The sequence below is a fragment of the Sus scrofa genome, chromosome 6 (genome assembly GCF_000003025.6).
Source record: "Sus scrofa isolate TJ Tabasco breed Duroc chromosome 6, Sscrofa11.1, whole genome shotgun sequence".
In the NCBI taxonomy this organism is placed as follows: Eukaryota; Metazoa; Chordata; class Mammalia; order Artiodactyla; family Suidae; genus Sus; species Sus scrofa.
In genome coordinates, this window is record NC_010448.4 from 86619196 (window position 1) to 86632199 (window position 13004).

Below are 13004 nucleotides of genomic sequence, written 5' to 3' on the forward strand. Positions count from 1 at the left end.
GTGATTATAAAATTTGTAAGAAAAAGATAGGGGGAAATAGCCAAGAAACATCTAGGGAACAAAGTAAAGGACTTGCATTTCAGATATTAGACTTACAAAGCCTCAGTGATTGGTACTAAGACACTGGGAGAAACAGTGTCCACAAACAAACCCACACGCATAAGGAAAGTTGATATAGGATGAAATTGTCCTTGTAGACCCAAGATGATCTATGTTACAACAATTAGTGATCCATATAGGAAAAGAAAATCAAATCTCCAACTCAGAATACTATGAAAATCAATTCCAGATGGATAGAGATTTGAATGTGAAAGGCAAAGCTTTAAATATTTTGGAAGAAAATAGAGACTATTTTTATGACCTTGGGTAGGGAAGGATTTCTTTACCAAATCACTAAAAGTGCAAATCAAAAGAGGAAGAAGATAGACAAATTTGTCTAAATTACAGTAAAGACCTTCTGTTTATTCAAAGACTACAAATAAAATGAAAAGACAAATCTCAAATGAGGAGAAGATATTTGTAGCATGGGATCAATAAATAGCTATCATCCTAAATGGATAAAGGACTCAGAAAAATCATTACGATAACGACAAACAGCAGAAAATTAGATAAAAGATAAAAATAAGCATTTCACAGAAGAAACCCAAAGGCCAATAATCACTTGAAAATATGTTTCATTTCATTTATAATCAAGAAAAAGAAAATTATGAACACAGAGTCACCATTTTACACCTACTATTCTGGCAAAAAATGTAGAAGCCTGACAGATTGGGGTCTAGATGTAGAGTAAAGGAAACTCTGACACATTGCTGCTGGTGGTGGAGACAACCACAGTCATTTTTGAAAACATTGTGGCACTGCCTTGTGAGGTTGGACAGATACATGCCCCACAAGTCAGCCAATCCCCTTCTAGAATACGCCCCAGAGGATGTGCTCTGCAGGTTCATTAGGAGACTTCAGCAAGAATGTTCACAGCAGCTTGCTTATAATAACACCACAAACAAAACACCAAAAAAAAAAAAAAAAAGCCCAAGAAAAAGTATAAAGAGCTCATATCCACAGAGAGAGGGTGGATACATTCACATGGTGAAATACCTTCCATCAGCAAAATGAATAAACCACAGGTGCACCCACATCTACATGGACATAACCAGAAATAGCGCTGAGAGGACAAAATCAAGAAACAGAACAAATTCATAGCTAAGGAGTCATGTTTATAAAGGTCACACAGAAGCACAACTAAATGACATCTTGCTTGGTGGTACAGATGTATGTGGCCTAAATATAAAGAAAACTGGACAAGATCAACCCACAATGAAGAACAGTGGTCACCTCTGGGGGATGGAGGGGGACAGTGATAGACGCATTTAGGGATGGTCACTCAGGGGCTTCAGTTCTCTTGGAAACCTTATTCCCAAGCTCCAAACCACTCTGCTTTATTTTACTATTTTGCATCATAATTTACAAATTGTATAAATTTTTATACCAATAAAATAGTATACCGTAAAAAAGGAAGAGCTAGTGAAGTCATATATGAGAAGCTCCTAGCACAGGGCCCAGCATGTACGCACAATATCAGTGCTCTTCCTAAGGTCAGGCATGGCACACAGGACTAACACGCACAGAGTGTCATTTAGTTTTCTCAGCAGTCCTAGGATATCTATGCCATTTTACTAAGGAGGAAAGAGACACCCAGACAGGGTGAGCAATTTGCCCCAGGTCACACAGCTGACGGGATCTGAGAGACAAGTCCAGGTCTGTGTGGCTTCAGATCAGTCTCTCTCAGCCCCCAGACCCCCTGACTCTCACACAGCAGGTGCTCGATAAATGGCGAGCCCTCTCTGATCTCCTCTATTCGTATGGCAGCACCTTGCAGCTCCTCTTTGACAATTGTCATGTTTGATCTTGAATTCCTCTTTGTAGAGTCCCTTGCAAGCTCCTCCAGTGCAGATCACCAGCTGTGCCTTTGTATTCCCAGGGCTGGTGTTGGTACCCAGCAGGATGCTTAGGACTTTTGATTTGGGATGTTACAGAATAGTCTGATGTGGGGGCCCTGAGCTGTTGGCTCAGGAGGAGGGCCTGGGGGCCATGAGGATGGTGCAGGCACTTACCCCAGGGGCTGTAGCCATGGGCATCCATGAAGGAGAGCCCCAGCTGCTTGTCCTCCTGCAGGGTGCTCTGGTCTGTGAAGCTCCGGTCCACGGCGCTCATCATATGGGTCTTCTCCTGGCGGTAGTTGACGGTGGCCTTGGTCATGTTCACTGGATTCCTGCAGAAGGGGGTAGACGAGAGACGTGGGTGCTCCGCTGGGCAGGACAGCACCCAGAGGTGGAGGGGAGACCTGGCAGTCAGGGGTCCTGGAGGCTAGAAACCTGTCTAGAAGCATCTCTGGATGCTGAGGGGGCTCTGCCTCCATCCTTGCTCACCAGACCCAGACAGCTGCCCCCTCCCCCGAGAGGTCCCTGTCTTGGGACCTTTGCTGAGAGCAAGGGATGGAACAGCAGTGGCCTCGGGCTGGGATCTCACCCAGAAAACAGTCACTCAGTTCACTCTGGGCTTCTTTTGGTGTCAGAGCAGAGAGCCACCCCACCCTGCCCCAAACTAGGAATAAACCTGCCCCAGCTCCAGCCCCAGCAGCCAGGAGGAACCACGCACCCACTGGGAAGCTGCCTCACTTGGCCCCAGCCACTGTGTCTCTATGCCCACCTGCAGGTGGGCCGGGGAACCAGCCTCATTTACCCCTGGCAGGTATGATGGTCCCAGAAGGAGGATGAGGATGAAAAACAATCCAGTCCCTCCCTCCCCGGACACTGGGGATCTGAGCGCCAGAACACCTCCCAACTTCCAGGGTCTATGTGCTGTCTGTGCAGGACGTTGGGGAGGACAAAGCAGATTGAAAGTCAGAGGTGATGGGAACCACCCAATCTGGCTATTAGGATGTGAGTCCCCAGCCTTCTGGGTTCTGGTCATTCCCCCTGTGCACACAGACATCTGTCCTTGTCCCCAGCCCACGTGCTGTCTTTCACTCAGGGCTGTCTCCTCGCCATTCCCTTATTCTGCCATCTAAACTCCCATGCCTGTGCCTTTGCATATACTGTTCCCTGCCAAGAACAGTTTCCCTCTCCTCCTATCTTTCCAACCCTCCCCATCATCTGGTAGGCGGGTGAAGGAGTGGGCACCTTGTCCTCCTGTTTCACCATCTTTATACCGGGGAGGTGAGGAAGAGGCTGAATTAGGCACCTGTTCAGTATCTCAAGGATGGGGGACCAAGCCCACTGAGCACATTCTTGGCCTGGGGCCAGGGAGAGTAACACCCACCCACCCCTGCCCACCCCACTCAGGTTTCATGTACCTCAACCCCTCTCTCTTTCTGTGGGAAAGGGGGTCCCAGACTCACTGACCCCAGAGCCAGCATCTGGCCACCATCTCCCTGTGGTCCAACCACAATAAGTTCCCCTCCACATGCCCACTCCAGGCCCTTCCAAGGCCTCTTCTATGCCAATACCCATTGGTGGGCACGTGGGAAGGAAACCTTGCCAGGCCATGGTCTTCTGCTTCCATAGTCCTGGGTCCTCAGCGCTTGCTTCCTTTGAGCTTGGGTGTCATGGTCCTAACTTGAAGGACTAAAGGGACCTGATGGGGGTGGCCTCCTGGGGCTTAACCTTTCCTGGAGAGTAGGACACAGATGCGCCTGGTCTCAAGGCATGGGGGCGAGGGGGGGTGTCTCAGAACCATTCACTGAACACACCTCCCTGCTCTCCCCGCCAGATCTGGAAGCTCAAGGGAGGACTCCTGGGCAAGGGCTCTCTCGTGAGAGTCATCCCTCATTCCCTCCTCACCTGTTAACAAGCTGGAAGCTTCCAAAATGAGGCTTCTTCATCAGTCAACGTACTGGAACAGCCTCCGAGGGCGGAGGAAGGGATGGGAGATGGGACAGGAGAGGAGATGGACGTGTGGGGGAGAGGTACCTGATCACCCCCCACCCCAGCCTGATGCCTCCAGGCTCTGTCTACAGAATCACCCCTCCCCCCTTGCGGAGGGCTGGGAATAGAGCGGAGGGGGCTCTCCCCCAGATCCCTGCAGCTCTCACTGGGGACTCCCACAAGTTCATGGACCGAAGGGGGTGGAGAGCTGACTATGAGCCTAGCCCCCATCCCTGCTGCATCACACTGGCCTCCCACAAGATGCCAAGCTTGTCCTCAGTCTAGTCCAGGCACTTCCTGAAATTGCCCTGTGAACCCTCCCTGGTTGCCCTGCAGGGCGGTGCCTAACCCTTGGTTGAAATTATTGAGCACTGACTATGTACCAGGACTGTGTTCAGCCTTTACAGGAATATATCAACTATGTTTCAAGGTCATCTTCAAGGACATACTGGAGACAGGATCGAGTCAGTGCTGGGAGCACAGACTAGAAGGTCAGGCCTGCTGGATTTCTATCTGGCTTTGCATTTACTGGCTGGGTGACCTTTATGAAATTACATAAGCTCTCTGTGCCTATTTTCCCCTGTGAAATGGAATGGGTAATGACAGCACCTGCCTTGTGGGGTGTTCTTAGGACTAAATGAGTGAATACATTTATGTGCATGTTTATACACACACACACATGCCTTTAGTGTAGTTCTGGACATATACTAAGTGCAATAAAATGTAAACTATTAGCATTATCCTCACTTGCAGATAAGGCAGGCTCCCTTTTCCCTCCATCTTGGCCATCCGCGGTACCATCAAATCTAAGGAGACTCAGGGAGCTCAAATAAACGCTTGTTTACTATAGGCTCGGGTGCCAACTGAGGGATGTTCAAGTTTGCTATATACACATCAGTGGTATTTCTATGTACTAGCAACTAAAAATTGGCAAGTGCAAGAAAAATGCTATTTACTATGATAAGTAAAACTAAAAATAAACTCCAAGAGAGTCAACTCCCAGAATGTATGAGACTTCTTTCTGAAAAGTGCCATGAAAATAGTCAAAATACAATAGATGTATGATTGCCAATACACACAGGAGAAGAGGGACGCTGTTACTGATTTTTAGGAAAATGTGAAATAAAATCACAACAGATATTCCCCTCCCGCTGAAATGGCTCAAAGTACCAAGACAAAGTGTTGGCAAGGCTGTGGGGACACTGGACTCTCTTAGCGCTGGCGGGAAGGTGGGCTGGTACCACTGCTTTAGAAAACAATTTGGTAGCTTCTCATGAAGTTAAACATATACTAGTGTACGACTTAGTGGTTCCACCCTGGCTTTTCTCCCTAAAGAAATAAAAACATATGTCTCTGAAAGTCTATTACAAGGACATGTGTGGTAGGTTGATGTCTGAGTCCCAAACTGGAAACCACTCAGACGCCCATCTCTTTCCGGTTCCTCCCTAGATGAGACACTCTCTCCTTAAATAAGTCGCTTGCACAAGAATCAGCATCTCCGACTCCTCCCATCTCTAAACCCATCCTTGTGCCAGGAGATGCAGATCTGGGGCTCTGTCCACCCCGGAATCTGGGTTGGGGGGAGTGATTTCTTAACAATGAGAAGTGAGGAGGCTGAGCTGTGGTTCCCAAGGAAAATGATACTGGATGGGCAGCACTGGCCTATGCTGCTGATGGGTGGGGTGAGAGTTGGTGGGGGAGGGGTGAAGATGGCCCCCCTCCCAGGTCAGTCTTCCACCTTCCAGGAGTGTTGGCTGCTAACACGCCTGCCCTGTGTGTGTGGTGGGAGGGGGTTGGTTCTACCACTCCGGGTCCTGGGAAAGGCAGCAGACATCACCTTAGGATCCCTCTCCAACATAAACTCCTGCCATTAACTCATCTCAATTCTCCCCACATCTGTTCCGGGTCCTTAGGAGACTCAGCCTCCAAATCTCTTTCAGCTCTTGGTTTGATTAACAGAAGGTTATAAACAAGCCTCAGAAAGAAGGAAAACCAGCCTTTCCCCAGGGCAGCCAGAGTCTATTGGCAAATGTCACATTGCTATGCAACCAATATATATTTCTTTTATTTTTGTGTAGATAAACAGAGCTACACTAATTAATGTTATTTTCTTTCCCTCTTTAAGTCTTGGATGACACTGGGCATCTTTCTGCCGCATGGCGAACTGGTTACTAGGTTTCAGGAAGGGTTTAATCTTTGCAATTACAGTTCATTAATAGGTTTACAGGGGAGGGACGATGGCGAGGTCCGTCTAAGAGGATTGTTTTGCTTTTCTCCTCGTTTAATTACACCGTTATCTCCTGGATCAAAACTCTTCGAAAAACAGGGGAAAAAAGACCCACCACCCATCTGTTCCGGATACAAATACAATTAATACGGGAGGAGACGGGAGCTGCTCAGGGGCGTCCCAGCAGCCCAGGTGCATCTCCCCCGCTTCAGAGCTGCCTGGTGGCTGGAGGCTCGGCCAGGCCACCGGAGCCCGACTGGCTTCAGGCATGATGGCTTGGGGAGGGGCCACTCTGCTCATGGCAACGTGGTCTCTGGGGTTTGGGTCCAGGCAACCTCGGTCCTCTACTGAGCTACCGTTTCTTGGGCACCACGTGCTGGGGGCCTTTAAGTGGATTTTCTAATTTAAACTTCACAGGGCTCCAAGGAACTACATCTAGTCACTTGTGACGGAACATGATGGAGGATGATGTGAGAAAAAGAATATATACGTGTATATATATATATATATATATATATATATATATATATGACTGGATCACGTTGCTGTACAGCAGAAATTAACAGACCATTGTAAATCAACTATAATAGAAAAAAATAAAAATCTCAAAAGAGTAACATAAATAAAATTTAAATAAATAAATAAATAAACTAACCTCACAGTGCTCATGCCACAGACCCATTTTATAGACAGAGGAACTCAGGCGGACAGAGGTGTGCCAATACGGGGTGAGGTGCAGAGACGGCAGGTTTTGGACGTGTTACAGGTATTAAAGAAGGTGAAGACACAGGCAGGGTTTGCCCTTGGAAGCCAGGCCTGTCGTCGCTCTGTTTCTGCTACTTCTACTTCCCCTTTGCTGCCATCTGGTGGCTCTTTCTGGGCCTCAGTTTCCCCATCTGTGAAATGGGGCCCAGAGACCGGATGAGATGAACTTGATGTCTTAGGCTTTGGGTGGTGTATTTTTTTTTTTTTTTTGGCTGCCTCATGGCATATGGAGTTCCCTGGGGCCGGGGACCAGATCCAAGCTGCAGTTGTGACCTACACTGCAGCTGCGGCCATGCCTCATCCTTTAACCTACTTCACTGGGCTGGGGACTGAACCTGCCTCCTGGTGCTGCAGAGATGCTACTGACCCCATGGCGCCACCGTGGGAACTCCTGGTGTGGTGTGTTCGGAGGAAGATGGATCTGGAGTGGTGGATGTGGGGCTGGTGTGGAGGGGCCTGGCACCAGGGGGCTTTGTGGTCTGGAACTAGGGCCCCATCTCAGACCTGATCATTCTTGTCACTTGAGACACATCAGTAGCATCTGGTCCCTTTAAACCTCCCCTCAAACCTCCTGAAGTGGGCAGTGAAAATCCCATGAAAGAAAACAGTACCTTCAGAGAAGACTGCACCCCTTCTCCAGCCAGCCCCCTTTCGGAGCTCTCACCCCAAAGTGTCCATATGAGGGTCTCCAAGTGGGCTTCCCCCCATATCCTGGCCTTGAGCTGCCCAGGGGCTTGGCCGGGCCAAGGTATGGCAGCCCAGACCTGACAGCTGACGGCTGTGGGAGTGACATGGGGGGCAACTCATGGTGACCAAGGAAGCCCTAGACAGTTACCAGTTCATTGCAGGATTTGTCTAACTTTTTCTATAAAGCCTAGGTATTAACTATTTTAGGACTGACGGATCAAGAGACAAATTAAAGAGACTGTGAAGGCATTTATGTAACTGGAGAGAAAACAAATTTCCACAATTTTTTTTTTTTTTTTTTTTTGCTTTTCAGGGCTGCACCTGCAGCATATGGATGTTCCCAGGCTAGGGGTCAAATCAGAGCTGTTGTCACTGGCCTATGCCACAGCCAGAGCAATGCAGGATCTGAGCCTCGTCTGCGACCTGCACCACAGCTCATGGCAAACGCCAGATCCTTAACCCACTGAGCGAGGCCAGGGATCAAACCCACATCCTCAAGGATCCTAGTCGGGTTCATTACTGCTGAGCCATGACAGGAACTCCCTCCACAATTTTTTAATTGACACAATTCAAAACTTATTTATGAACACTGAAATTTGAATATCATATAATAGTCATATCATGAAATATTTTTCTTCTCGATTATTTTTCGGTCCTTTAAAAACATCAGGATTTCTCACTGAGGCACAGTGGGTTAAGAATCCAGCCGCAGAGGCTTGGGTCTCTGTGGCAGTGCAGGTCTGATCCCTGGGTTAAGGATCCAGCATTGCCGTGGCTGTGGCCTAGGTCGCAGCTGTGGCTCGGATTCAGTTCCTGGTGAGCAAACTTTCCTATGCTGTGGATGAGGCCATTAAAAAAAAAAAATCAAACCACTCTCATCTCAGAGGTCATGCAAAAATGTGACCTGCAGGTGGCAGCTTGCAGACCCCTGATTCATTGCCTCTCAGCCCTGGTAACAGTTTCTGGTCCTTGATTCAGGATGGGACTCAGCCCTTGTCCTCCTCACTCTCCTGTGTTAAGCTTTGTCAGTAGAGGGCGCTGGAGGGACACTGCCTGGGAGGGCCGGGCTGCCTCTCTTGCTCCTGCTGTACCCCCCGTATGAGCGTGGGGGCCATCCAGCGAGACTTTGCCTCAGCTCTACCCAGAGTGCATGGCCACTTGGTGAGCTCACAGCCCACCCCGGATCCAGTGACCACCTCACTGTGGTTCCCCGACCAGAGATGACTCCAAGGGGATTGCATGTGTCAAGTCTTTCACCTGCAGAGCCTCAGCTCCCTTCGGCTTTGGCTGGCCCTTGCCCAAGGGTGTTTCCTGCCCACCCGCCATCATCTGAACCCAGCAAGTGCTCCACTATCCAGGGGGCTGCAAGCACACCTTCTCCATCAAGGTCTGACCCTTGGAAGGGGCCCCATCCAAGTGCAGGGTTGTTTTTCCTCAGTCCTAGGATTCCCTTGACATTTCTCCCAGCCTTGGAGTCCCTCCAGGCAGAGCTTCAGCATTCTTTATGTTAAGCATCCCTTATTCAAAGCACTGTGTGGTTTTTGTCTCCTGACTGAACCCTGACCCATAGGGTCCCCGAGAAGGACCCCCTGGAACCCTGGAGAGGACACCGATGTCACAATCCACAGAGCTGGGCAAGTCCCTCTTCCGTCCCTGTGTGTGGCTTTGGACACGTGACTGCTCCTCGGGGGCTTCGTTTGCTCACCTAGGAAGTGGGGAGAAAGATTCTCACCTCTCGGGGTGCAGAGACTCTGAAGGGAGACTGTGTAAGTGGTGAGAGCAGGGCCGGGGGCCCGAGGGCCTCAGGACAGAAACAGCATCTTCACTGTTTAACGCTGTGGGGATGACCCAAGACCAAGTGTGTGACATGCCTGTCACAGGTGGGGAGTGGGGCTCCTTCTCCTCTCCCAGCTTCTCTCCCAGGCCAGCCCCTCCCTCAGGCCCCCTCCCTCCGCTGGGCCCTGTCCAGGAGCTGCCTGTAGGGCCCCGGCTGCCTGTGTGGTTACTATAGCAGCCACCTCGGCTGGGTGAGGGGAGGCGGGAAACAGGCCAGAGTGGTCATGAGGCTGCAGGGTTCTGATCTGTCCTCTGATGGCTCTGGCCTCACAGCATCTTCCCATGTGAAGGCAGCTTGGTGTCTGGTCTGTGAGTCCAAGACCTGTCCTGCCTTGGCCCGGGGTGGGTGTGGGGTCCCCTCTGTTCCCATCTGAGCAGAGGACCAGTCCGCAGCTGCCAGAGATGCTCCTGCCGACCGGGCCGAGGCCACAGGAAGCAGGCTGGTGGATATCTTTGCCGCCTGGCCCCAAGTGACTCCCTGTCCCTCACATGTGGAAGATTTAACCGCCAACCCACCCTGTTCCTCTCTGCCAGGCTGGAGGGTGCAGCCTAGGGTTTAGCCCCACCCCTAGAGGCAGCCCGCCAGGCTGTGTGAGTGGGTGGGTGCTGAGTTCTCTGAAGGGGGCTGTGAGGCAGTGCACGAGGAGTGTCTGTACCCACAGGGGCGGGGGCATCTGAGATTCCTGGCTGCCTCTTTCCCCCCTGGCCAGGTGGGCCCCTGGTGGCCACAAGGCAGCTAACTCTGGGCCCAGCTGTGGCCTGGAAGGCCTGTCCTGTGTCTTAGGCCTTAGAAGGTCCCCCCTTGATGCTCCCACAGTAAGTCATGCTGTCGCTGGCACCAGCCTCCCCAGGCCCCGTTCCCTGAAGATGTCACTTGCTAACTGGATCAGCAGTGAGCAGCGGTCCTGAGAAGGTCTTGTGCCCCAAATAGCTCCCACTGGGCTGCCTGAGACCCCACCCTGGGGCCTGTGTGGCTTCCTTTCAAGTGGCATCTCATGGAGGGCAAGGGGTTTTTCATTCTGGCAAACTCAGGTTCAAGTCCTACCTTGGTTGTTCTATGCGGTGGCTCTGGTCCCCTCTCTCTGCTTTCTCATTGGTCAAGTGGGGATTACAATGTCCTTGTCTCAGTGTTGATACAAAGGCCTGTGAAGTGATGCCCGTGAGGGCTCAAAATGCAGCAGAGTGGACAGAGGTCCTGCCTCCCCATCACGCTGTGTGACCTTGGGCAGATGTTCAACCTCTCTGAGCCTCATTATATTGTGATGATGAAACAAAAGGACAAGTCTTTTGCTCAAACCTCCTCTTCTCAGAAGGCTTCCCCAGCCATTGAAGCTGCCCCTGCTCTCCTCCACAGCAATCTGTATGATTTACTTGTGCATTCTGTTCACCAGTTATTATCTGTCACTATCCCTAGAACATCAGTTCCATGAGAGCAGGAATGTATAGTGGGCAGCGGAGAAGTTCAGAGGGAGAGAGGGTGGGGGAGGTTATCTCTCTTTCTCTCTTCCTCCTTCCCTTGCTCTTTGTAAACATGTGGTACCAGGATCTAGGCCAGACCCCGGCTCCTCAGCTGCAGACAAGGCAGCTGAGGTCCTGGAGGTGAGGCCTGCACCTAACAGGTCAGAGGTGGGGTCAGAAGCCCTCTGGTCCTGGAGCCTCTGGGCATCAGCCTGGGAAAGGCAGGAATACCTGAGCCAACAGTCTGGGTCTGTGCGGTCCGTGGAAGCCTCTGCCCACCTCCCCAGGTGAGGTCAGGCCTCCTCTGCCAGCTCTCGAAGACTCAGGCCAGGCTAACTCTAGGGAAATGTCCAGAAAAAATTTCCAGAATGGCTCCTGAAACACAGGGGAGTGGCTTGTCCCAATCCATGGCTTAGACCATGGGGCGGGGCTCGGGTTCCAGGTTCCCTTTCTGCAGCAGGTGCCCGGGACCGCCACCTTCCCGCTGAAGTTGGGGTGGTGGGTGGGGGCCACCCTGGGACGTCCTGGAGGACCTAGTGTGGACCCGGCCTCCTCCAGGATTCTGGCCCCTCCCCGCCTGTCTCCTGTCTCCCTCCCCGGAATCCAGTTCCTTCCAGGGAAACCAAATTGATCCCAGCAGGACAGCAGGTGCTCAGAACCCACTGAAAGCACCTGGATTAAACAGTGAATATAGGACGAGATGCCCCATGGAGCAGGGTGGGGATGGGGTGAGGACACACAAACAGAACTGGGATGAGGGTGGGATCTTGGATCTCACTCCTTCTCCTGTTTTTTTTTTTTTTTTTCCCTGAGTGAGATGCACCAGAAAATTTTCACTGGCATCCAAGGCTGCCTCTGCCACCCTCCTCATAATTAATATCCCCAGGGAGAAACGTGTGTGCCTGGGAGTCCATCTGCTGTGGGCTTGGCCTTCTGGGTTCTGTCACCTGGAGTTTCAGGGCCTATTTAGCCCACTCAGCTCATGGGGCAGGCTCAGGAGTCCCAGGGACACAAGAACTCCGGTTATTACACCACAGGAGGCTGCCCAGGAGCTGCTGGTCCGCAGCAGCAGGGGTGCGTCCATGCCGCTGCCCTGGGTCTGAGGGTGGGGGAGGGGCAGGGAAGCAGGGAGGTGTCCCAGGATGTTTGGGTTGGGGGCGGTGTCCAAGGGAGTTTGGGGTGGAGAAATTCAGAAAGCAGCTTACAGACTAGTGTTAATGCCTGAAGCCTTCCAGGGAGGGGTTCACTCTCTGCTGGCAGCACCAATTGGGCTCAGGTAGGATGGGAGGGAGGGGCCTTTGGGATGCCTGGTATATCCCAGTGCCCTGGATCCTTGAGGGGGAAACCTGGGGGGAAGCCAGGTGATGGCAGGTAAGGAGAGAGGTGGAGCCTGGAGTCGGGGAGTCCCAGGGACCCCATTAGCGCTGGGAGGAACCTGCAGGTCACTGGCTCAATGTCCTCCTGCCACCCCCACAACCTGCAGAGGTTGAAATGGGAGAGGGGAGGGTCGTGGAACCTTTATTCTCCTCCACTCGAGGCTTTTCAGACATGCCAGTCGCTTTCATGGCATCTGCAATGCACAGGATCTTGGAATCAGAGCCTCTTTCACAGGCTCAAAGCTACCTTAATGGCGTCTTTGAATTGCAGAATCTGAGTCTTGTGCTTTTCATAAAATCCTAGCATTATAGGATCACAGATGCATTCATAGAATCCCAGGCCCCCAAGAATCTTTGAATTAAGAAATTGTTCAGAGAGAATTACAACCATATGCAGTGTGCTTGGCTCTTAGAACAGAATGATTCAGAGAAATGTGGAGTTGAAAGAGACATTCTGGAACCAGAAGCTTAGCCCAGGAAGAGACCCTAGTCCAGCTCCCCCTGATAATGCAGGAAACCCCCTTTTCACAGTCCTGCGAATAATAGCTTAGACTTACATAGGGACGGGGAGCTCACCCCCTGTCAGGGGAACCTGTCCCAGGGTTGGACAGATCCTCTGTTCCCCCATGGGAGGCCCAGAGCACCCAGTCATCCTGCTCCTGGTGGGGGGTGGTGGGGAGACCAGCTCCAGGCCCCGTCATGGAATCTTTCCAGATTCTTCTTCAAGGCTCC